Raw genomic sequence first — 27,036 nt, 5'->3', positions numbered from 1 at the left:
CCTTTCTAATGCACCAGGCTGCTTCCTGTGGTCTTGTTCGGTCCTGTCTGAGTCCTCATGACCCCATTTGGGGTTTTCTTGGCAAAGATACTGGCGTGGTTTGCCATTTCCTTCTCCAGCTCATTTTACAGGTGAGGAAAGTGAAGCAGACAGGGTTAAGTGAGTTGCTCAGGGTCATACAGCTCCTGTCTGAAACCAGATTTTTTAACTCAGATCTTTCTAAATCTAAGTCCGGAACTCTATTCACTGTGCCATCTAGCTGCCCATGCTGCTTCTACACTGAAGCATTGGCATTAGGAACTATGTAGAATTACAACCATTCTGGAGAGCAAATTTGAACCGTGCCCAAAGGACCATTAAACTGTATATACTCTTTGATCCAGCAGTACCACTACTGGATCTGTATCCCAAAGAGATTAAAGATAGGGGAAAGGACCTACCTGTAAAAATATATTTATAGCAGCTGTTTTTGTAGTGGCAAAGATTTGAAACTGAAGGAATATCCATCAATTGGGAAATGACTAAATAAGCTCTGGTATCTGATTAATGGAATACTATTGCACCTAAAGAAATGACAAACAAGATGATCACAAAAAAAAAAATCTAAAAAGCCCTGGAAAGACTTAGCTGAAGTGATGCAAAGTGAAGTGAGCAGAACCAGGAGAAAGTTGTCCACAGTTACAGCAATAATGTATGATTATCAATTGTGAATGAATGAACTATTATCAGCAACACAAGGATCCAGAACAACTCCAAGAGATTCATGATGAAAAAGCCTGTCCACAGTCCTAGAATGATCTCACAGTCTAAAGGCAGATTGAAGCAAACAATTCTTCACTTTATTCTCTCCATGAATTTTTCTCTAGTGTAAGCAATGTGTGTCTTCTTTCACAACATGATGAACATGGAAATATATATTATATGACAACACATGTATGACCTATATTATATTTCCTGACTTTTGGGGAAGGGAAAGAGGCAGGAAAGAGAGAAAGAACATGGGTGGCAAATTTTCAGAAAATGACTATTAAAAAATTATATCTTCATGTTATCCGGAAAAAATAAAAATTAAATTCTAAAAAGAACTATGTAGAAGTAGAACAGGCTACTTCAGGAGGGAGCTGTAGTCCCTCTCACTAGCATTTTTTAAGTAGTTCAGTGGTGCTATGGATAGAGTGATGGACCAAGAGTCAGGCAGTGCCAAGTTTTGATCCTGACTGAGATACTTATTGGCTGTGTGACCCTGTACAAATCACTTACCTTTGATCTATATCTCATCTATAAAAAGGATATGATAAAGGGCAGCTAATTGACTCAGAGGATTAAGAGCCAAGCCTAGAGATGAGAGATTCTGGGTTCAAATCTAAATGCAGATACTTCTCTTCTACCTTGGAAGAAATATAGAGTATTGATTCTAAGATGAAGATAAGGGTAAAAAAAAAAAGAAAAGGATGTGATAGCACCTACTTCAAAGGTTTTGAGGATCAAATGAGATAACTCATGTAAAGCACTCTACAAACCTTAAAGTGTCCTATTTATATTATTCTTATATATAGTATTAATATGTGTAATTATATAATATAGTATTATTATAACTAAAGTGTTATGATGACTTGTCTAGATTGTTGGAAATGTCAACCCACCATCATCCCGAGCATCTGACCCCACTCAACCAGACTCAAACTGAGTGAGAGAAAGACGCTAGAAACTGAGGAAGAAGCAAAGGGTATTTTAATGTATTCTCAGCAGAATGAGCATGTATGCAGAACTCTCCCAGAGAAAAGGAGTTCATTAAATATAGAGTTTAACCAGCTTTTATTGTTTGAATGAGGAGGAGAAAAAGAAAAAAGCAAGATTATTGCTTGAGCAACAGGCGCAATAGCAAATTCTTTTTATTTTATTTTATAATTTGTATTTAGAATATTTTCCCATGGTTACATGATTCATGAACCCCTGCCCCACCCTGGCTGTCTCCTACCCCCTCCCAGAGCCAACAAGCAGTTCCATTGGGTTATATATGTATCATTGTTCAAAACCTATTTCCGTGTTATTCATATTTGCAGTAGAGTAATCCTTTAACATCAAAACCCTAATTTTTCTAATGCATTTCTGGTTCTACATCTCTGGATGTGGATGGTGTTTTTTCTCACAAGTTCCCCTGGATTGTCCTGGATCATTGCATTGATGCTTGTAGAAAAATCCATTACATTAGATTGTGCCACAGTGTATCAGTCTCTGTACAATGTTCTCCTGGTTCTGCTCCTCTCACTCTGCATCACTTCCTGGAGGTTGTTCCAGTTCACATGGAACTCCTCTACTTTATCATTCCTTTTAGCACAATAGTATCCCATCACAAACAAATACCACAATTTGTTCAGCCATTCCCCAGTTAAAGGGCATTCCCTCATTTTCCAATTTTTTGGCAACACAAAGAGCGCAGCTATGAATATTCTTGTACAAGTATTTTTTTCCTTATCTCTTGGGGGTACAAACCCAGGAGTCATATGGCTGGATCTAAGGCCAGGCATTCATTTAAAGACCTTTGTGCATAGTTCCAAATTGCCCTCCAGAATGGTTGGACCAATTCACAACTCCCATCAGCAGTGTATTAGTTAACAGCAAATTCTTGACAATAACTCCTTGGAGTGACTTTTGGGGTCTCCAAGAGATAGGTTGATAGCAGTCATCTTATCTGGAAATCCGTAGAGCTCCACTTCATGAGATGATGATCATCTATCTTATCAGGAAAGGTTCCTAGGATTATTCTCAGTCCAAGCCCTGTTGGTGTAGCTAGTTAGTGGGTCCTCGTTTCTCAAGCTTAGTTTATAGTAGAAAAGGATTGTTGTTATGTATCAGAAACCCCTAGAAAAGTGGAGGCTTGAGCAAATTCGACCAATTATCAGTCAGTATTACTTTCACTTTCTTGGAAAGGTGATTCTTGTTCAGGTATAATCAGGTTAGATTCAGTTCTCTTCCAGTTCTGGGATTCTTTGATTCTGCTCTTATCATTTTAAATTTTTTAATTTTTATTAAACATTTTAATTTCTTATGGGTCTGATTTCTCCTAGATCTAGTTTAATTTCTTCTGGGCTCTGGACATATAAATTATTTGAATGACCTATCCAACAGTGTCAATTTTGAACTTCACATTCACCACAAGTCTTCATAAAATAACAATGGCAGCATACATTTAAATCATTTCATCTGGAGATCTCTTGAGAGCAGAACCATTTGCATAGACATTCCCATTCTACTCTGTGCTTGCATTTCATTTGCATAACAATTTTCATAGCTCAATATGTTTTGAGACAGCCTATTTGTATTTCTACTTTTTTAAAGTCTTTTTTAATCCCTCCTCCTACACCTCCATTCTCATTCCCTCAGTTCTCTTTCTGGTGCTTGGGGAAATCACTTTGCTTAAATTGGACCCCTGGAGCAACAACTTTATATTCAAAGTATCATTTGCAATCAGAACTCATGCTTTGCTAAAACCTGGGCACCCTTGGCAAAGAACATCTATGATTCTCAACTTGTAGATAGAGTTGCCAGGTCACTTTGTTTTCTGAAACCGATTTCAGAGGACTGGATTGGGATTTGGAAGCCCCAGGTTTAAATCCCACTGCTGCTTCTTCAGAACATGTGTTTGAAAAAGACCTAGGAAATCAGCACCCCCTCTGTTTCATTTTCCCCCGGGAGTTTCCTCTCCTCCAAAGGAACTTATTCAGTATTGGTTGCTATAACAAGGGCTTTCAGTTCTGCCTCATGAAAAATGCATTCTTGTCCTTCTGAACTATTCAGATTCTCTGGTGATATGTTGAAAAATTCCTTCCAGAGACCCTATAGGGCACCTGTCATTTGTTTTCTCTTTCTGAAGGGAATGTTTATGTGATCTAGGAAAATGCCTTATACAGGTGTTGAAAGAAAAGTCTTTCCTTTTTGGCCTTTTACCTTAATTAAGGAGGCAAAACTCAGTCCCCCCAAAATAAAGATGTTTATTAAAAATCCATCAAGCTGGCAACTTGTTGATTCACTGGAAATCAGGGAATTCTTCAGGGTAGGCCAGTTTCTTATAACTTTCTTGATGAGATAAAAACAGTTCTGGTAGGCTCACATCAGCAAAAGAGGTTAGGCCTCCCAGCTCAGTTCTTCTCCAAGTGCTCAATACTCTGCACAGGTGGGAAAGGTGGAGTACCTGACTGGCCTTCCTGCCAAATCTCAGGAAATAGAAAGATGCACATGGAGTGACTTCTCCCCCCAACCCTGATTGACCAGCAGAGCTAGGAAAGATGGGCCACTGAATCAGGATACTTTACACATAGAATTCTTGTCCACAAGAATAGAATCTAAACCTAATCAGGATCCCTTTCTTTGAGAATCTTTACTTTTTCCTTCTGCCTTCAAATTTGATCTGTTCACTCCAATGTTAAAAACAAACAAAACAAACCAAAAACTCCCCCTCTTTCCACCCATTTACTTTTCTTGAGCTATCTGCTGTTTCCTTACTTTCAGTAGGTGGTTTCTGTGAAGATTGGATTTAGCTATCTCCTGATTGTAACAATGAAGATACTAAACTCTTCCTTTATTATGAAGATTAAATTGAAATCCCCTGATTATAACAATGAAGGTATTTTGCTCTTTCTTTATTGGGAAGATTGAAATGCAATCCACAATCTATTTTTAGATTTTAATCCCCAAAATGTGATAACTCAGTATTTGAAGTAGATCTACCCATTTTAACTAAAAAAAGGTGTTAACTAACCACAAAAGATATAACTAACCACAAAAAGGTGAGAACTAACTACTAAAGATGTGAACTAAAGGTATGAACTAACTACAAAAGGTATGACCTAACCAAAAAATATATATACAATCTACCCAAAGAAGATGTGAACTAAAGAGTGGGCAGTCCTGGAGAGGAGTATCTGCTGTGATTGGTAGATGTGAAATTTAGGGGAGGTGACACAAGAGAAAAAGATCTTTAAATAGAGGACCACAAGAGAGATAGAGGAAAGTAAGAACACTGACTCAGAGTTGGACTGGAAGGAAGGGAAGATAGACACTTGAGGAGAGACTGGAAGACAGACACTAGGACTTGGCTCTGGAACTGGACCCCTGGAAGAGCTCCTGCAGGAGACCTCAGACTGCTTTCCTTTTAGATAGTCACCCTTGGTGAGTGAAAGGCTGACTTAATGACCCTGCCTTTCTGGAGGTGTAAAACTTCTGAGAAAGGCCCATCATCTTGAAACTCTTTTCCTTGATTAGGACCTTAGAATGTCTACCTAGCTCAGAGGAAGCTTGAGTTTTCTCTTTCTCTCTCTCTCATTCCTTAAATATCTTCTCTTTATTGTGAATAAACCACCATAAATTTACATTTTACTTTAATAATTCATTTTGGGATTTAGAAATTAAATCCCTGGTGACCACCAATTTAATAGATATCAGTCCAACCACAATTAAATTTAACACTTCCCTAAGAAGATGATAGCCCTGCTACCTTCTGCCCTCATCAGATCATTTCTGGAGTTTTGTGTTCAGCCCTTGGCACTACAGTTTCAGAAGGACATTGATAAAATGGAAAGTGTCAGAAGAGGGCAGCCAGGTTGGTAAAGGCCCTTGAGGCTACTTCACATAAACATCAGTTGAAGAAAAAGGGAATGATTTTTCCTAGAGAAGGGAAGACTCATTTGAGAGATGATGTCTTCCCATATCTGAAGAGCTGCAGTGCTGGATTTTGATTTGTTCTTTTTGGTTTCAGAAGAAAGAACCAGGAGCAGGGATAAAAAGTACATTTACAAAGTGAAAGACTTAGGTTTGATGTCAGGGAAAACTTTTAACAAATTGAGCTATTCAAAGTGGGAAAGAATTGCCTTGGGAAGTAGTGAGTTATCCTACATTTGAAGTTTCTGAGCAAAGACTCAATGACTATTGAATGAATATTTTATACTGGGATGTTTTAGAGGAAGGGCAAGTATAGATCCCAACTGTAAAATTGTTTCCTGCCAAAATCTGCTTCTCCTATGCGCTTCCCTATTTCTGTCAATAGAACAATGATTCTTCCATTCAAATTAAATTCAAAACCTCAGAATGATCTTTGATTCCTCATTCTCCCTTACCCCAACATCCAATTAATATTTATATCCTTTTAACTGTTCTCACATCTCTTACTATTTCTCTGCCTATTCTCTTCCCTTACCTCAGAGCTAATGCTTATCCCTCCTTTAATACCTAGCTGAAATGATTATCTTCTCTCTGGTCTCCCTAGATTCTCCTAGCCAGAATAATCCCTCCTCTATATTTCCTTAGCTTTGCTTGGAGTTCTCTTTAACTCTACTTTCAGATTCAAATCTACCAGCCTCTCTCCTGACATTCCATCTCACTTCTTCACCTGCCTTTCAGAAATCTTGAACTGAATAGCCAGTAGACATCTTAAACTGTATATGTCTCAAACAGAACCCATTATCTTTCTTCCTAAATCTTACCCCTCCTACCTTCCCTGTTACTATAAAAGAGCAACACGATCTTCCCAGGCTTTCAGGCTCACAACATGAGTGTCATCCTCAACTCCTCACCATCTCTCACCTCCCATATAACCAACCTGTTGTCAAGACCTAGAAATTTTAGCTTTACAAAAACTCTTGAATACTCTCCCTTCTCTTCTCTGAAGTTGTCACCTCTTTCGGGCAAGCCCTCATCACCTGAGGCTCAGACTAGCCTGCTGGTGGGTCTGCCTGCTTCAAGTCTCTCCCCACACCAGTCCATTCCCCATTCAGCCACCAAAGTGTTTTTCCTAAAGCTCAGGTCCAATCATGTCAGCCCTCTACTCAACAAACTGAAGTGGTTCCCAGTCATCCCCAGAATCACAAACAGAATCCTTGGTTTGGCATTCAAAGCCTTTCATAACCTAGCTCCTTCTGACCATTCCTGTCTTCTTTATTCCCTGATATATTATCTTTGGTCCAATGATATTGGATTCCAATTTGTCCTACAAACAAGATATTACATCTCTCTAGGCATTTTATTTGTCTATTTTCTTAGCATGCCTAGAATGCTCTTCCTCTTCATCTCTGCCTATTGCCTTCATTGGCTTCCATTAAGTCCCAGTTAAAATCCCTTCTTCTCCAAGAAGTCTTTCTTACTCCGTCTTAATTCTAGTGTCTTCCTCTCCTAGTTATTTCCTATTTGTCCCTTAGAAAGCTTGATTGATACATATTTGTTTACCCTTATGTAGCTCTTCTATTGGATTGTGAGGACTGATTTCCACTTCTTTTTGTATCTCTAACACTAGGGAGTAGAAAGAAGGGCACTATTCAAAAGACCTTATTTCCGCTCCTGATTTAAGTAAATCTAACAGGTATTGCCCGAGTATATAGGGCCGTGATAGACAATATGAGGTATATATATATATATATATGGGCTTTTTAAAATTAAAAGACAGCAACATCAGGGTCAATGATAGAGCTCTTCTAGAAATACATGGAAGGAAATGGGTACTAGTACCTGAGTGGAGTGGACTTTTTTAGCCTAAGGAACCAAACTGTTGGGTCTTTACAAAATTTCAGAACTCATTGTAATTTTCTGAAAGTGTACTTGATATGAACTGTGGCATTTTCAAATATCCAGAATATTGGTTGAGTATAGGACATGTATTAAAGTGCCCCTGAAGTGACTGTTATAATGTAAAGTCCCTGGCTCAAACCTCAAGAGGGTTTGAGCCTTACCCTTAGTAGTAGACATCTGTATCTTCAGAAGGCTTGGCAAAATGTCAAAGATACACTCTACATTGTTAAACACCATATTGTTGTGGGAGAGCTTTGAGGTGAAACCTTAGGTTCAGGATAGGTTGCCTTGCAAGAATGCAAGACTCCAAAAGTTAGCTTAAAAATAAAAAGAAAAATTTATTCATTTGGAAGTGTTAATTTTATGGTTGGACTGAATATTTAATTGGTCACCAGGGATTTAATTTCTAAATCCCAAAAATGAATTACTAAAGTCAAATGGAATTTATGGTAATTTATTTTATAATAGAGGGAAAATATTAAGGAAGAGAGAAAGAGAAGAAAAGGAGAGGGAGAGAGAGAGAGAGAGAGAGAGAGAGAGAGAGAGAGAGAGAGAGAGAGAGAGAGAGAGAGAGCTCTCCAGCTTCCTCTGACCCAGGTAGGAATTTCTAGGTCCCAGCCAGGGGAAAGGATTCTCAAGATGATAGGCCTTTTCCGGAGGCCAAGGAAAGGAAGTCAGACTTTACACTCATCACGTGTCAGCTCAATCAGCAAATTCTTTATCAGCCTCAACTCCAGCAGGCTCCACTCCAAGTGTGTCTCTTTCAAACCCCCAGAGGAACCAACCACCAACAACTCCCAGAAGACCAACCTTCATTCAGACCCTTGTATCTTTCTTTTAAAGACCTTTTTTCTTGTGTCACTTCCCCTAATTCCATATCTACCAATCACAGCTGACGCTCTGCTCTAGAACTGTCCAGAAGGCAATTAGTTGATTCTAATTCATTACCCACTATCACATACGTGGGTCACAGAACTCCCACTTCATAATTAAGTAGGATATTTACACCTTTGGCGATTAGATCTAACATGGGCAGATCTTCCCACTTAACTTTAAGTACTGTGCTTACATTTTTGGGGATTAAATCAACAAATAGACAGGGGGTTATAATTCAATCTTCACAATCAAGGAAAATCTATGTACCTTCATTGTTATAATCAGGGGAGAGCCAAATCCAATCTTCACAATAGTAATATTAAATAAGTGGGAGACAGTGAGCAGGTGGAACAATGCCTCCCTGAGGAAATGGGGTCTAGAGTTTTTAATACCCCTTTGACAACAGGAGTTATAAGTTGGCGGGATGGGATAAATCAGGAATGAGGTAATTCATTGGGTTGGGAGGTATAAGGGATGATCTGTGGAAGTCAAGGAATGTTTGGATTAGGTACCACCCAATGCCCATCAGGGTACAACTGGGTGGTGCAAATCTATGTTAATTGAAAATCTTTGGAAAAGTCCAAGGGGGAAGTTCTCAGGGAGCATAAAGGAATTTCCTATGTCCCTTTGACCTGGAACACTTCTGGAGTTTAGATTGTCTAGGAGGGAACCTGTGCCCTCATATCATTAACCCCTCTTCAAATACTAGGGGAGAGAAGGGCAATGGTCTGTCTTCTATAGTTTCTTCAAAGCTGGTAATGGGTGTAGAGCTGTCCCTGAGAGAGGGAGAGAGGGGGAGAGGGTCTGTGGGCACAGGGAGTCCTTAGGGCATATTTTCAGCGAATGCCTGGGTCCAAGTAGCTGGAGACCTGAAGGCTTGGAGAGATAAAGGACATATCCAGGTGACCGTTTCCCCTAATTGGCTAAAAGAGCACAAGGGGGGAATTTGGTCCCCAAGGCAGAAGTATAGAAGCCAGGCCTGGGGCAAAAACTGGAGCAACAGATATAAACAGAGAAAACTAGTACAATAGCAATTAATAACATTGATTAAACATTAGCATTTGGGTAGCTTATCCTCACAATCAACAAACCCCATTTTTAGAAATCATCTTCTGACATCAAGGCTAAGTCTTCTTGTGAAATTTGCTTTATTCCTAGTTATTTGTAGAAATTCTTGAGGTATTTCTGCTAAAAACCCTTTACAAAAGCACACATTAGTCCAGCTTTTATAAACACATAAGAACCAATACTTTACAGATAGGTTTCTCTACCCCAGGTTCTGGAGGAAATCTAGAAAGCTCTGGGTCGTATTTCTAAGCCCAAGAACCAAATTTCAATCATAGTCAATTTCCATCAAGACCTTGATTAATAAAACCCTACTTAGCTAAAGCTAACACTTTGATAATCTTCAACTATTTTTTATCCTTTTTTTTAAATTTTTTTTTAGTCAGTTTAGAACATTATTCCTTGGCTACAAGAACTATATTCTTTCCCTCCCTTCCCTCCCCCCACCCTTTCCATAGATGTGAAATTCCACTGAGTATTACATGTGTCCTTGATCAGAATGTATTTCCATGTTGTTGTTGTTTGCTCTAGGATGTTCATTTAGAGTCTATATCCCCAGTCATATCCCCTTGACCCATGTGATCAAGCAGTTATTTTTCTTCTGTGTTTCTGCTCCCACAGTTTTTCCTCTGAATATGGATAGTGTTCTTTCTCGTAGATCCCTCCGGGTTGTTCAGGCTCACTGCAACGCCACTAATGGAGAAGTCCATTATATTCGATTGTACCACAGTGTATCAGTCTCTGTGTACAATGTTCTCCTAGTTCTGACCTTTCCCTCTGCATCAGTTCCTGGAGGTCATTTCATTTCTCATGGAATTCCTACAGTTTATTATTCCTTTTAGCACAATAGTATTTCAGCACCAACATATACCACAATTTGTTCAGCCATTCCTCAATTGAAGAACATTCCCTTATTTTCCAATTTTTTTTGCTACCACAAAGAACGCAGCTATGAATATTCTTGTACAGGTCTTTTTCCTTATTATTTCTTTGAGGTACAAGCTCAGCAGTACTATGGCTGGATGAAAGGGCAGACAGTCTTTTAGTGCCCTTTGGGCATAGTTCCAAATTGCCCTGCAGAATGGTTGGATCAATTCACAATTCCACCAGCCATGCATTAATGTCTCAACTTTGCCACATCCCCTCCAACATTCATTGCTTTCCCTTGCTGTCATGTTAGCCAATCTGCTAGGTGTGAGGTGATACTTGAGTTGTTTTGATTTGCATCTCTCTGATTATAAGTGATTTAGAACACTTTTTCATGTGCTTATTAATAGTTTTGATTAACTGAAAACTGCCTATTCATGTCCCTTGCCCATTTATCAATTGGAGAATGGCTTGATTTTTTGTACAATTGATTTAGCTCTTTATAAATTTTAGTATTTAGACTTTTGTCAGAGGTTTTTGTTATTAATTTTGTTGCTTGTCCCAATTTGTTGCTTTCCTTCTGATTTTGGTTGCAGTTTTTGTTTGTACAAAAACTTTTTAATTTTAATTTGATGAATTCAAAATTATTGATTTTACATTTTGTGATTTTTTTTTCTAGCTCTTGCTTGGTTTTAAAATCTTTCTTTTCCCAAAGATCCAACATGTATACTATTCTGTGTTTACCTAATTTAGTTATAGTTTCCTTTTTTATATTCAAATCATTCACCCATTCTGAGTTTATCTTGGTGTAGGGTGTGAGATATTGATCCAAACCTAATCTCTCCCATACTGTCTTTCAATTTTCCCAGCAGTTTTATCAAATAGTGGATTTTGATCCCAAAAGCTGGGATCTTTGGGCTTATCATAGACTGTCTTGCTGAGGTTGCTTACCCCAAGTCTATTCCACTAATCCTCTTTTCTGTCCTCTTTTTTGCCAGTACCAAATTGTTTTGATGACTACTGCTTTATACTATAGTTTGACTGCAAGGACACCTTCCTTTGAATTTTTTTTTCATGATTTCCCTGGATATCTTTGATCTTTTGTTCTTCCAAATGAATTTTGTAATGATTTTTTGTAATTCAGTAAAAATTTTTTTTGATATTTCAATGGGTATAGCACTAAATAAGTAAATTAATTTGGGTAGGATTGTCATTTTTATTATGTTAATTCATCCTACCCATGATAATCTTCAACTATTGACCTATTTGGTTGTTTGGAAATAGAAACTTTCACTTTACAATTTACATTATGAGAATCTGGCATAAAAAGAAAAGACAGGAAAAGATAATACTATCCATGCTGGTTAAGAGGACACATTGTCTGACTTCATGTAGAATACCAAAGCTATTAATGGCTCCTGTCATAACTCAGGGATTATCATCCTTACTTAAGTCAGGAAAGTACTTTCTGAGTTGAGCCTAGGACTGCCTTTCCAACTGTCATAGGATTTTCACTTATCCTCTGAGTATCTCATCATTCTCTATTGAAATGGTGGAGTAGTCATTGGACAGAATTCCAAACTCAAAGTAGCTTTAGTTGAGATCCCAAAAGCCTTTTTCCTTAAATGACAAATCATACCCATTACAGCTTGGAGAAAATTACTTTCTCAGTAATCCAATTTCATTATATAAAAAAAATCCGTATAACCCAAACAAGCTTTTTGCTTTATCTATTTACTCATTATGATGGCTTCTCAAAATCTTATAATTGTATCTGCTCTTTAATGTTTACTTTGCCACAGATCTAACAAAATACCTTACATTTATCCAGTTCTTTTAGAACACTCAGGATTATACATCTTGTCCCTCCTTCTTTGTAAGAGAGGGAGATGAGACAGTTACTTGCTTAAACTTCCTAGTCTCTAAACATCCACTCAACCAGGTATCATTTCTACCTGCTATTAGTGGCTCAAAAGAGCCTAGATTATTAGTCTTATTAACAATTTCAGGGAAAAGCATGCTGAATTTTGAATCAGAGGATTGGATGTTCAAATGATGATTTTGTTATTCCTCATGTGACATTAAGTAAATCAATTAACTTGTCTGAGTCCCAGTTTCATTATCTGGAATATGAGGCGATTGGACTGGATGCCAGGTAAGGTCTCTTTTAGCTATGATTCAATGATCCTAATAAGTTTCTAAGTGGCAGAGCCATCTATGGATTTTCCCCAAATATTCCCCAAATAAATAAAAAGAGTGGCTTAAGGGGCCTCTAGCTTGCAAATGTTCCTGAAAAGCAAGGGGTTTTACAACCATTTGAAAGAATGGTCCAGATCACTAATAATAAGAGAAATGCAAATCAAGACCATCCCAAGGTTTCATCTTACACCCTGAAAATTAGCAAAGATGACAAAAGAGGAAGAGGAAGGATTTTTCCAAGCAAAGGAATCTAGTGTAAATGGAGACTGAAAGCTCTTTCTGAAACATCAGTTGTGGTTACTGTCAATATTGTGGGTAGTGGGAGCAATATGCAAGGACCGCCTACCTCATACAAGTTAAACTTGTTTTCTTTAAACAGTATTGAAACTGTCTTTAAGATTTATTTGGCTCAGGGGCTCAGATTGTTGACATAGTTTTCTGATCTCTTGAATAGAAAAACAGCCACAATACCTAGAACTCCAACTCTTCTCTCAAGCACCTGATCACAGAAGGTGCTGGAGATGCAAATCAGGATAAAACAAAACAAGACAGTCCCTGTTCTCCAGGAGCTTATACTCTCACTTACCTCCTCCCTAAGTTTGTACTTCCCTTTGTCATAAGATGCTGACCGTCTGAGTCTCATGTTCTGATATGGCACAAACATCACACACCCTTCCCTGTTTGAAAATAACCATCCTTCCCCCCAGATCAGATGAGAGTGAGGTAATGGTCATCACTATTTGCCTAAATAAGGGTATTGCCTTGTGGTTTGGCCATTAGACTAAAATGGGCTTCCCTAAACAAACTAACCAATCAGCTTTGTAATTGGGTAACTGTTTCTAAATAAGGTCTATGTGATGTTATGTCTTGTGATATGTCATCAACCTTGTATGGAAATATTCTCCACCTCTGGGCATTGTCTCTTGCTGGGGTTCAACAATGTAATATATGCAAGAGAATGCTTGTATTGGAGGACTTGGCCATCTTCCAATAAAATCTAACTTTCTACCTTGATTTGGAGAAATTTGGCTTTTTTACTTTTATTTACCTAAATTGTCTATATTGAGTCTGTGGGTTTCTATTTCACAACACCACACAGTCCACTTATTATTTCTGTCTATTTTACAAATGAGGAAAAATGGTATTATCAACCTTGAAAAACACAAAACCACCAAAGACTTTAATCAGGACAAGAAAGACAATGCTCTAATTGGCCCTACACAGAGTCATATGCAAGATACCAAGCAGAAACAAAGCTCTGGGATTCTGGGAACACTGTCTCTGGGATTTTTCAATGAGCTGAAGAACTTGGGGTCTTATATATCCTTCTGGGGAATAAGGACAAGAAGGACAATTGATTGGCTAACAATGGAGACCAGGTTTGGAGAAGACCAATCAAGGGCTGGGAGAGGCCAGTGATACAATGGGAGAAACTTCTAAAACAAAGGGGTGCTTGAGATTTGATTATATCTCCTAATTCTATCTAAACTGAGATCATTGGATACTTTAAGGTTTATTTTCTGGCTAAGAAAAAGGTCAGTCTAGGACTTTCCCCGAAGGCAAGTTCCTAAGGGACAAAGGCAAATTTGGGGGTTCTATCAAACAAAGTTGTCAGTATTGGTGAATATTGTATGAGTTAATGGAAAAAAAGTTTTAATAAAACCAAGGTTTAGAAGGTTAAATAACTTGCCTAAGATCAAAATTGGTACTCAAACCCAGATATCCTAACAAGAATATGCACCAAATTAATGTTTAAATAAGTTTGATATAACATTTTTAAAAAGATATCGCTATCTTAACTATTATCTTTAAAACGACATCTTCTTTGAGCAGAAGATAGGCTTGCCCCTAGGAGTAGATGACCCAAATGGTTGGAATGCCCACTGCCCCAGGACAGATTCATCAAACTAAGTATTCACAGGCAGCCTGCCCCCAAGACCTAGTGCTCTATCCACCGCAGCACCACCTACCTGCATTATTATCTTTATTTTACAGATGAGTAAATGAGATTCAGAGACATCGAGTCACTACATGTTCACACAGCTAGCCAGAGGTAGTATTCAAACCTAAGTCATATCCAAAATTCTTTCCATTAGACTGCCCAAAGTCAATGCCCTGAAGCAGTTTACAAGGAGTAAACAGTGTCAACTTGAAATCTGGAGACCTTAATTCTGCCCCAATCCCCTGAGAATTCAAGCCAAGGGAAGTCCCAGACTCAACACTTTCAGACTGAACAATGGACTTTAAGGTATTTAAAGATCCCAGTCCTGATGGGACTATAGCCCTAATCATGTGTTACATACCCTTTTACTCTTGGAAGTTTCCCCCATTGCATCAGAGATCCAGTCCCAAGAAGCCCAACACCAATGCAGGAAGCATCCTTTTAGTATCCTTTGTAAGCAGACCACTCCTTGATGCCCCAACCTCAGGCTACAGCCTCTTTCCCAAGCCTGCTTACAACCTGTCAGTGTAGGCTTGATGTCAAGTTCCCCAAAAGGGATGTTTTATAAAACCATGTTGATCCTCCCAAGAGATACTGCCCCCCAGAGCCCCAGGGTGTTGACTCTGTGTAGTATTTTGGCACTTGGCTCTGGGATAGCTTATGTTGGACCTATCTCTTTCCTGACTAAAGACTTCACTACTTTAGTAGTTCTATGTTTTTCCAAGTTAACAGGAGTTAAATGGGTTGGGGTGAGGACAGACTGTTTGGCCCTGGAATTCTTATGTGTCATCCTTAAAGAGTTATTTTTCAGCAGCACAATTTGTATTTCCCGATTTTGTTGTTTTTCTTTCCTTTACCTCAAAGTATCTCCCTCCTAATTTCCTTCCTGCAGTATCATACATATGAAAAATGAGAGTGGAGAGATTAGTTATCATAGGAGATAATGGCTACACTCAGACCACATCTCCCAAAGAGCAAAGGGCATCCTTCATTAGCCAGCTTCCCAGAACACTGTGGGTCTGTTCCCAAGAGCCTGTCGTTGGCCTGATAAGCCTCCAGAAAGACATTCATTTGGCACCAAATTAAGTGAGAAGTTAAGCAGGTGTCTAATAAATTCCCTTCAAGCGCTGGCTTTGCTCACCAGGCTCCAACCCGGAAAAAGCACCTGGCACAGACAGGTGGTTCTAAGACAGGAATGAAGAATGATTTCCCCCTGAGTGTTTGAGGACGTGATAGGAGCTGAGTACGTTCTGTACCACCCTTAAGAACCAGGGACAAGAAACCATGTTGCCATCACCTCAGGGCAATCAGCAATTTCTTTATTGTTTTCTCTGTCCTTGTTTGGACCTCAACATATGAAAAAATAGTAGACGCCTGATCTGAAAAAGCTGATTAGGCTGGCCAAGCTGATCGAAGCACAGGGAGGTACCCTGTTTAATGCCAAGAGTATGGGTGTCAGAGAATCTGAGTTCAAATCCTACTTCTACTACTTACCCCTGTGGTTTCAGGCAAGTTACTTAGCAACCTCTTTAGGCTTCAGTTTTCTTCCTGATAAAATGTCAGTGGATTGGATGGCCTCCTTCCACCTCTAAATCTAAGATCCTATGAGTCCATAAAGGTATCTTGTAGAGGCAAAATGATCACAATTCCAAATGAGAACTAAGATATGGTGAGTAAGATAAATTCATGAGAGGATTGCCATGGCTTTGCCCCATTATGATATTTCATTATGGCCTTTGCTGACCTGATGAAAGTCATTCACTCAATCAACAAATTTTGATTAAGGGCTAACTATGATCATGGAAAAGAAAGATACATCCCTGCCTCCAAAGACCATTTGTTCTAATGGGGAGAGAACCAATCCATACATAGATATGTAGAGAGCAAATACAAGGCCAACACAAGGTAAACTTGGTGAGGAAGGCATTCAAAGCTGGGGAGTGGGATAGTGTGGGAAGAGCTGGGAAAGACCTCCCAGAGAAGGGTCATTTCACCTGTCCTGAAAGAAACTGGGGGAGAGGTAAGGAGGGGAACATTCTAAGTGGGGAAGATGATTGGTGCAGAAGCCTGAAAACTGGTCGTGGTGGATCCTGTGTGGTTGAGGAAAACAGAGACACTAGTGCACACTGTGGGTCAAGTTTGAATTGGTCCAACCATCCTTGAAAATAATTTGGAACTAGGTCCAGAAACCTGCCAAAATATGTATATAAATCCAGCTATACTCTAAGACCTGAACCCTGAAAGAGATAAAACAAAGAAGGAAAGGTTTGTATGTACAAATGATTATAGCGGATCTTGTCATTATCATTAAACATTGGAAAGTAAGGGGAAATGACTAAACAAACTTGGTATATCAATGAAATGGAATATTATTGTGCCTAAAAAATGAAGAATGAGGTCATTTTAGAAGAAACTAGGAAGGCCTCTGTGAAATGATTCAGAGTGAACAGAATTAGAACAATTGTATAATAACATGATAAAGAAAAAACTTTAAAAGATCAGAACATTGGGGCAGCTGGGTGACTCTGTGGATTGAGAACCAGACCTAGAGATGGGAGGTCAGGACCTGTGTGACCCTGGGCAAGTCACTGAGCCCTTATTACTGAGCCTTTATTGCTTTTCTGCCTTGGAAACAAAGCATAGTATTGATCCTAAGATAGAAGGTAAGGATTGAAAAAAAAATAGGTCAGAACTCTGATAATTGCAATAAAAAGCCAAGAAGTCAAAAGAATGAAGATGATACATGCTGCTCACTTCCTGACGAAGAAGTGAGGAAGTAAATTTGCAGGAAAAATACATTTTCAGACCTGGCTAATATAAGATTTTTCCTGCCCTAGATGCAGTAGATATACACTGAGGACTTTGGTTTGTAGCTTTGTTTAATTTGAGTAGGGACAAATTAATTAAAATATGCATGATAATTAAAAATAAAAATAAACCAAAAAATTCAAAAAGATTATCTTTTATGAACAAAGTTGAGTCTAGAAGAAAATTTGCCTTAAATACCCTTTTCTACTCCCTTTCTGTATTTCTCTGACCTATTTTCAATTTCCTAGCATGCCATAATGCTGTCAGGCTGCCTGAAGTCTCACACTTTTAAATTTTATTCAGATCTACTCCCACCCCCACCAAGTCCAGGATTCAAAATTATCAAGGATAAGAACAAGTATAAGGGCTAAGAGGAAAACAGAGATAGATAGATAGATAGATAGAAAGAAAGAAAGAAAGAAAGAAAGAAAGAAAGAAAGAAAGAAAGAAAGAAAGAAAGAAAGAAAGAAAGAAAGAAAGAAAGAAAGAAAGAAAGAAAGAAAGAAAGAAAGAAAGACGGATGGACAGATAGATAGATAGATAGATAGATAGATAGATAGATAGATAGATATTGGTTGACTGATTGTTGTCCTTCACACTTGAAAAGGACCACGAAGATATCACTGGTGATGTCTTTTGGCTCATGCATAAATTAAATTTAAGTGACTCAGTCTTACAAAGTTGTAGAACTCACTCATTCTTTCTTCCTTAGTCACTGAAGTCCAGCGGCAAGACAAAAGTCAAAAAGACCGATGATGGCTCAGGATGCAGTGGATGACCTTAGTATCTTTGATGTCTAACCAAGCTCTAAGAGCCCAAGTACTAAGTGGAACAAATTGTTTTTGTTGCCCCTTCTGCCAGAGGAAATCTTCACAAGCTTAGGGGAAGCATCCGTCTAATTTACCACAGGTTAGAGACTTATTGGTTACTCTGTTTTATTTTGTTTTTTTTTTTAATCCTTACTTTCTTGGTAACAACTCTAAAACAGAAGGGCAAGGACTAGGCAAACACAGCTAAGTAACTTGCCCAAGGTCACACAGCTAGGAAGTGTCTGAAGCCACATTTGAACTCAGTCCTCCAAACCCCACATCTGACACTCTATCCATTGTGCATATAACTTGGGGCTGGAACGAGGATGAATCAGTGAAGAATCCACAGGGGAAGGGGCATCTGAGCTGGACCTCAACAAAAAAGAAAGATTTCATTAGACAGAAGTGTGAGGGAGATCATGCCAACCAGGGGGAATGACATTTTCAAAAGGATATTGCAGAGAATAAGACAGGATAAGATCAGAGAAGAGTGAGTAGTTTGGACTTGCTGAATGATAGACTACTTTGAATGAAGTAGGCTGGAAATGGAGGCTGTCACAAGTGCAACATGCCTCACTTTCCTTCTCGTAGTTGCCATGTCTTTCAGCATTGTTAAAAACCAACTTTTAATTCATTTTACAATTTTTCTGTTGGATTGTGATGATTTCTGTAACAGGTAAGTTACAGAACTCTGAGGATGTTGACTTTAAGCAACAACAAAAATCTTTAATTTCCTGTTTCCCTCTCCTAGATGTTTATGATTTTAATATCCCTTCATAATCTGCTCTAGGCATTCATTTGAAACATTTGAAATGTGGCTTACCAGTTCTCTGGAGAGATATGTCTCTATTCTACATCACTGCTTTAGCCAGACTAGTCTTCTCACTACCCCCAACACTCCTCTTTCATGCTGTTCTCTTTGCTAAGATGCCATTATCCTCAGCCCTATCTCTTCCCAACCACATCCTATCCATCAGCTATTGCTTCCAGATCAAGCCCCTACCTCTCCAATTAAGTCTCCCATAACTCCAGCCCCAATGGATCTGTCTCTTTTAACCTATCCATTTGACATTTATGATTGCCTTGCATTTTTACTTAATTTTTCCTGTGTATATGTTTTATCTCCCCAAGAGTTTAAGCTTTTTGAGTGTAGATACCAGGCCCTTTTGTCCCTCAGAATGACTAGCACATGGAAGTTTAGCAAACATCTATTGTTTTGAGGGTTTCTTTAGTTAATTTATTTATATTGTTACATTTGAGTTCCAAGTGATTCCCCTTCTACCTTCCCAACCCCACAATAGAGAAAGTCAACATCTGATACAAATATATTTGCAAACATTTATTCAATAGATGTTTAGTAACTGCTTGCTTAGTGACCAGGCAGCATATTTGTCCCTTCCATCCCTGCCTAACCATTGTTAATATCTATTGAGGCATCACTTTTGGACAGTGAGCATAGCCAAGTAGGCAGTACCATCAGTGGTATAACATTGGGAGAACTTACATGGTTCTATAGCACCAAAATATCTCTCTTCCTCCTTTGTCACAGTGTCTGAAAACTCCTTCTGGTCCCCTTTTAAAATGTAAATCACATATTGCTATCAGTCATTGTGTCACTTGAGATTCAATAATGCCAGAGAGCAAAGAGGAAGAATTAGAAAATTGAATTTGTGAACCACATCAATGTGATTGGAATATGGCCTCCAGACATCACGTTAATTGCAGAAAGGTCTATGTTTCTTCTTTATCTAGAAATATATAATGATAATGGCAACAGCTAGCATTTATATAACCCTTTAGGGTTTGTAAAGCACTTTACAAAAATTATATTGTTTTATTCTCATAATAACCAGGGAGGGAGGTAAGTGCTATTATTATCCCACTTTACAGATGAGGAAACTGAGGCAGATAGAGGTTAAGTGACCTGCTAATGGTCATATAGCTTTTAATTGTCTGGAGTAATATTTGAATCTAAGGTTTTCTGACTTCAGGAAGTCCTGGAAGTTCATCTTCTTCAGCTGCCTTTGAATACCTTTAAATATGTTTATAGGAAATAAAGGAAAAGGGAAGAAAGAACATAAACCATTTACCTCCTTTCTCCAAAATAAAATCTCCATTTTATTCACATACTTGGGTTGAGATACAAGGAATGGATGGTTGTCTTTATTGAACATTTAGGATATTTGAGAAAGCCTTCTCTATGCACACTCTTTTTTTGACCAAAGGAAACAAGACCTATCTTCTAACTAAGATAGTTTTATGGGGTCTTAATTCCTACAATCTGCTCTGACATGGCATGATGTATATTCCATAATGGTTATGATGTTCTATTCAAGATCTTTCCCTAACTTGTACTGTTACAGTCTCCTGCACCTGATTTACTCAGTGTCTCTAGCATAGGTCCTTTCAGGATACCATGTAACTCTGGGCACTCTTGATACTTCTCAGGTTCTATATGTTATTTGAGTCAGTATCAATAACTCCATTCCAATGAATCTCTATGCCAGATCATACCAAATGATACTAATTCAAAGTAAAAGACATTGAATTAATACAGAAAATAACAAGGAAGCCCACACACTTACATGAAAAGGGGCACAATTTCCCAGATTCATGTATTGCCAGTGGATAGGGGGTCATTCAATTAATCAAAAAGCATTTATTTAATTGCCTACTCTATTCCAGGTAGTTTTGGGCATACAAAGATTCTGGTGTACAAATATGAAGAAGGAAATAATACTACTGTCCCTGAATGTTTGAAAGATAACAAGGCAGAGTGCATAGAGTCCTGGACTTAGAATTAGAAAGTCTTTGTATCACATCCTGCCTCAGGTACTCCAATGTGACCCTATGGAAGTCATCTATCCTCTTTGGGCTTCAGTAATCTCATTTGTAAAACGAGGGAGTTAGACTTAATGGCCTCTAAGATCTCTTCCTGCTCTAAATTGATGAATGAACCTAGGACCTCGAACCCCAAGGCTTTCATCCTTGCTGGAACACTTCTGGTGGCCCCTTTCCTGAGCTGGCTATTTTTTTGTTGTTGCTTCATTCTACATTTTTGTTGTTGCTTCACACTACATCCGAAATTTGTTGCTTTTTGAAAATTTGAACAGCTTCAAGTACAACTGGGCTTCTTCTCTACTGAGATGCTATTGCCATTTGTGGTTGGCTTTCTTCTCCACTAAGATACTGCCATCTACTGGAGATCTCTTCAGCTGCCTGCTAGGGTTTTTCCCCTTCAAAGGGAGTATTATAGCTCTTTTTTAAGACTTGTCTTGCAAAAAAAAAAAAAAGCCTCATGTTAATTAGCACATTTTTCAGCTCTTTTGTTAATCAGGCCAACAGTCACATCCAGTCAGTACAATAAAGGGCTATTAAGGACAAAATCTGTTTTTTTAAACCACTTCATCACCCTTCAATACTAATTGTCCCCTCCACACACACACCCCATTCATACATATGTAAACTACTTTCAATTCTTTTCAAGCCCCCTTACAGGAAGTATTACCCTGGAACCACTTTTGGAAATATTGGTTGGCCAGGGTGGCTTTCACCCTGCATTCTTGTTTATTAATACCTATACTGAGGTTCTTCTTCTGTAAGCAATGTTTTGTTTCTATGTTTACCAAACACAGTTTCTCTGTATGAACAGTTGTGGTTTTTTTCTGAGAATATGAAACATCTTTTGGATCATAAAACTAATATTTTTATTTCCACTTGATTGCTCAAGTCAGCATAGCGTAGACCATCTCTCTCTCCCTTCCCTCCTTCTCTCTTATTCTTCTTTCCTCCCTCTCTTCTTTATCCCTTTCCTCTCCCTCTCTCCTTCTTTCTCTCTCAGCTTCTTTGTCTGTCTTGGTGTCTATCTCTTTCTGTTTGTCTCTTTTGTTCTACTTGTGTATCTTCACTAGCAATATTGGTATAACGTTCTTGTGGATATATTTCAAAGTTGGAAAGGACAACTGAGGTTATCAAGTTCAATCCCTTCATTTAATGTATTACTTTTGATAGTAAGAGTTCAGGGGTGGGTAAGTGATTTCCCCAAGGTCACATGGATTATAAGCAGCAAAACTCAGATTTGATACCAGGTCCTCTAACTCTAAATCCAGAATTCCTTCCACTGTACTCTACTGACTCTCTTTCTCTGTGTTATCCTTTCCTGACTTGGATATAAAAAAATGATTATTTCACAAAAGGATATGATAGGTTATTTAATAAATATTTATTAAATGAATGGTGTTTTCAGATTGGATTTCTTTCTAACACAATGGCTAGGTGTAGCATCCCAAGCATATTCACATCTATGAAATATAGATGACTGTATGATTACTGTGTCTCCAAGCATAAGGTTATACCAATGAGGCTTGTGAATGTAACCTTGAACTGGCCATGTGGCCCTTGGCTAAGACAAACTCATTAGCATGCTCGGAGTCAATTCCCCGGGAAAGCGCGGTTTGCAATCTACACGCCCAAAGGTGTTCCCTCTACCTTGCCACCCAATCTTAAGCGTCTATACTTTGTGATGTGGGTACTACGTGCTTGGGAGTACCGCCCAAGCAGGACATGAATAAATTCAGAGGCAATCCCATGAACTTCCTCTTGGCCTTTCTCCCTTCCATGGAGCTCCTCTGGGCTCCTCAATGACTATGTCTCTCTCTTCTTGACCTTCTCCTTCCCCGAGGCTGTAACCATCTCGGCCTGCATTCTCTATCTTAATCTCCTCAAACACCTTGTATTCCATTATCCTCATTTTCTGCCTTAAGGAAAATCATAGGGGTTGCCTGCCCTATCCAATCACTGATTTGTCGGTGTCTTTCATTTCCACCCTGGTTCTTGGTTCCTACCTCTCCTCGGGTCCCATCACAAAGGTGAGCCCCTTCCCTTGTGGGACCCTGCTGGTCAGGGAAGTCCATTAAGGAAAACCCCACACTAGGGCAGTGTGAAAAGCTGGCAAGTTATGATGAGAGCAAAATAGAGGACAGGAAAAGAGGAATGAGTGTAATGGATTACAGTCTTTATTTTAAAATTTTGCCTAGAGACAATATAAAATACTTAGGAATCTATCTGCTGAGACAAATACAGGAACTATATGAACACAACTACAAAACACTCTCCACACAATTAAAACTAGATCTAAACAATTGGAAAAACATTGATTGCTCATGGGTGGGACCAGCTAACATAATAAAAATGACCATCCTACCTAAACTTATATATCTATTTAGTGCCATACCCATTGAACTACCAAAAAACTATTTTACTGAATTAGAGAAAACGATAACAAAGTTCATTTGGAAGAATAAAGGATCAAGGATATCCAGAAAAATAATGAAAAAAATACAAAGGAAGGTGGCCTTGCAGTCCCAGATCTTAAACTATATTACAAAGCAGCGGTCATCAAAACAATTTGGTACTGGCTAAGAGACAGAAAGGAAGATCAGTGGAATAGACTTGGGGTAAATGACCTCAGCATGACAGTCTTTGACAAACCCAAAGACCCCAGCTTTTGGGACAAAAATCCAGCATTTGATAAAAACTGCTGGGAAAATTGGAAGACAGTGTGGGAGAGATTAGGTTTGGATCAACACCTCACACCCTACACCAAGATAAATTCAAAATGGGCGAATGACTTGAATATAAAGAAGGAAACTATAAGTAAATTGGGTAAACACAGAATAGTATATATGTCAGACCTTTGGGAAGGGAAAGACTTTAAAACCAAGCAAGACTTAGAAAGAGTTACAAAATGCAAAATAATTTTGACTACATCAAATTAAAAAGTTTTTGTACAAACAAAACCAATGTAACTAAAATTAGAAGGAAAACAACAAATTGGGAAACAATCCTCATAACAAAAACCTCTGACAAAGGTCTAATTACTCAAATCTATAGAGCTAAACCAGTTGTACAAAAAATCAAGCTATTCTCCAATTGAAAAATGGGCAAGGGACATGAATAGGCAATTTTCAGTTAAAGAAATCAAGACTATTAATAAGCACATGAAAAAGTGTTCTAGATCTCTTATAATCAGAGAGATGCAAATCAAAACAACTCTGAGGTATCACCTCACACCTAGCAGATTGTTCAACATGACAGCAAAGGAAAGCAATGAATGCTGGAGGGGATGTGGCAAAGTAGGGACATTAATGCATTGCTGGTGGAGTTGTGAATTGATCCAACCATTCTGGAGGTCAATTTGGAACTATGCCCAAAGGGCGATAAAAGACTGTCTGCCCTTTGATCCAGCCATAGCACTGCTGGGTTTGTACCCCAAAGAGACAATAAGTAAAAATACTTGTACAAGAATATTCATGGCTGCACTCTTTGTGGTGGCCAAAAATTGGAAAATGAGGGGATGCCCTTCATTTGGGGAATGGCTGAACAAATTGTGGTATATGTTGGTGATGGAATACTATTGTGCTCAAAGGAATAATAAAGTGGAGGAATTCCATGGCGACTGGAATGACCTCCAAGAAGTGATGCAGAGCGAAAGGAGCAGAACCAGGGGAACATTGTACACAGAGACTGACACATTGTGGTACAAGAGAACGTAATGGACTTCTCCAGTAATGGCTTTACAATGTCCCTGAACAACCTGCAGCAATCCACAAGAAAAAAAAAACAAACAACAACAAAAAAACTATCCTCAAGCAGAGGACAAACTGAGGGAGTAAAAACACCAAAGAAAAGCAACTGCTTGACTGCAGAGGTTGAGGGGACATGATCAAGAAGAGATGCTAAATGAGCACCCTAATGCAAATACCAACAACAAGGAAATGGGTTCGAATCAAGAACACACATGATACCCAAATGAATCACGCCTCGGCTAGGGAAGGGGGGCGGGTTGGGGGGAGAAGAAAAGAAAATGATCTAATGAACAATGTATGAAAATGACCAAATAAAATAATGTTTTAAAAACTAAAAAAAAAAAAAAATTTGCCTAGCGTTATACCTAGGATTAGAGTATTGTATGACTCCACACAGTTAACACAGTAATAGCACAAGAAGCAGAAAGTAGCACTCTCTGAGAGTTCTATTGTGTGATTCTGTTATAATAAATAAGAACTCTGTGTTCTGTCTTCCTGCTGAAGCCTATGCCCCAGCTATCTGAAGTTTGGTATATTATGGAAATATGTGTTCAAATGCATATGCAAGACAATGGCCCATCTCACAGAAATGTATCTTTAGCTCTAGAGAGATCCAACCCAAACCGAGATTATCCATAATTTGGAGAACTCTTGGGAGGTGGTTGTCATTAATAGGACATGGAATATGTACCCTAAGTAAGGCATGAAAATCATGATTGCTATATATCAGGGGTTTTGAGCTTTCAAATGACTTGACATGTCAAAAATACAAATCTGTGTTGTAGGGAAACAATTTTCTGGCATTAAAAATATGTACATTAAATTTTTAAATTTTTTTCAATTACATGTTGAAACAATTTTTAATAATGATCTGACATTTTCAATCCAGATTCTTTTCCTCCTTTCCTTCACCAAAATGGCAAAAGGTCTAATATAGCTTATACCAGTGCTGCCATGCAATACATATTTCCATGTTCCTTATGCTGTGAAAGAAGACACATATTGCACATATAAGAAAAAATTCATTAAGGAAATAAAGTAAAAAATGGTATGTTTTGATCTGCATTCAGAATCTGATAGTTCCTTGTGTGGCTGTGGATAACATTTTTCATCATGAGTCCCTTTTACTATCTATTTCAATTACTGCATAGTGTCACCAGTTCATATAAGTCTTTCCAGGTTTTTCTGAACTTATTCTGTTCATCATTTCTTATGGCATGATAGTATTCTGCTACAACCATATGCCACAACTTGTTCGGTCATTCTCCAATTGATGGGCATCCCTTCATTTTCCAATTCTTTGCCACTACAAGAAGAGTTGCTATAAATGTTTATATATATATAAGTCCTTTTCATTTCTCTTTGACCTGTTTGGAATAGATCTAGTAGTGGTATTGCTGAGTCAAAGAGTATGCTTTTTTTTTTTTAGCCCTTTAACCATGGTTCCAGATTTTTATTTTAGAAGTGGAAAATCCATTGGAATTTGTATTTCAGATAGCATCATATTTATGTGGCAGTTTAAGGGAGAAATCTGGGAAACTTTTTTATTCTTTATGAGTGAATATAATGTAAAATAGAAAGCAATGGGGCTAAGAAGAGTAAGAAATAGAGGGACAGAAAGCTTATAGTCAAAGGTTATGAAAACTGAGGTACTAAAAGAATGTCTTTTTGACAGATAGAATGGAAACAGATTTAATTCTATTTTGGGCTAATTTTAATTTACATGCTTGTTTTATTGTATTGGTTTCTTTAGGACCATTATGATAGACTGGTGCAATAAGTTTTCTTAAGTGACAGAGCTAAAATTAGTCTGCATGAAGTTTTCCTTTAGTTAGCATCCATAGAGCAATTTTTCATTGATTCACAGTCTAACTAGGTATTCAAAATTCTGTGTTTAACATAAATAATTGAAAACAACAAAATACCAACACCTATAAAATCAACCAAATTTCACAGTCTTTTTTTTTTAAGATCTTGTGAGTATTGTTAAAAAGTACATCAAAGGGGCTGAAAAATTACCAATTAACATAAGAAAAGGAAGATACAATTTAACACATTCATTATTTAGGAGCAGACAACTATATGTCAATTTTCTATATGGTTGAACTTACAAGTAGACAGAGTAGTTTACTGTCTGTGTGGAGCGATTTCATGTTGAACGAGTTCTCCCATCTCATCTTCCTTAATGCTGCTGGGACATACTAGAAATTAAAGATATTTGATAGAGCATCATGGGATCCTATATCTAGAACTGGAAGAGACCTTATAGGGCATCTAGTCCAACTACATCAGTGGAAAGATTAGAAAACTAAAGGCAGGTTGATTT

The 27,036-nt window shown here is 38.2% G+C and overlaps 1 protein-coding gene across 2 annotated transcripts in view; it reads left to right on the top strand.

The window, feature by feature from the left end:
* Positions 1 to 27,036, top strand: part of CHGB (chromogranin B) — a 189,961-nt gene that overhangs the window by 132,429 nt on the left and 30,496 nt on the right. The window contains exon 1 of one of the 2 annotated variants that reach the window (XM_056823491.1): positions 18,100 to 18,223. The exons of the other annotated variant lie outside the window; for it this stretch is intronic. The gene's annotated coding sequence lies outside the window, so the exon portion shown is untranslated. Of the gene's footprint in view, positions 1 to 18,099; positions 18,224 to 27,036 lie in introns of those variants that run through there. 2 annotated transcript variants of the gene reach the window in all.

The sequence above is a fragment of the Monodelphis domestica genome, chromosome 1, assembly GCF_027887165.1.
Source record: "Monodelphis domestica isolate mMonDom1 chromosome 1, mMonDom1.pri, whole genome shotgun sequence".
NCBI lineage: Eukaryota > Metazoa > Chordata > Mammalia > Didelphimorphia > Didelphidae > Monodelphis > Monodelphis domestica.
The sequence above is the reverse complement of the archived record's forward strand: the minus strand, read 5'-3'. Positions and strand labels throughout refer to the sequence as shown.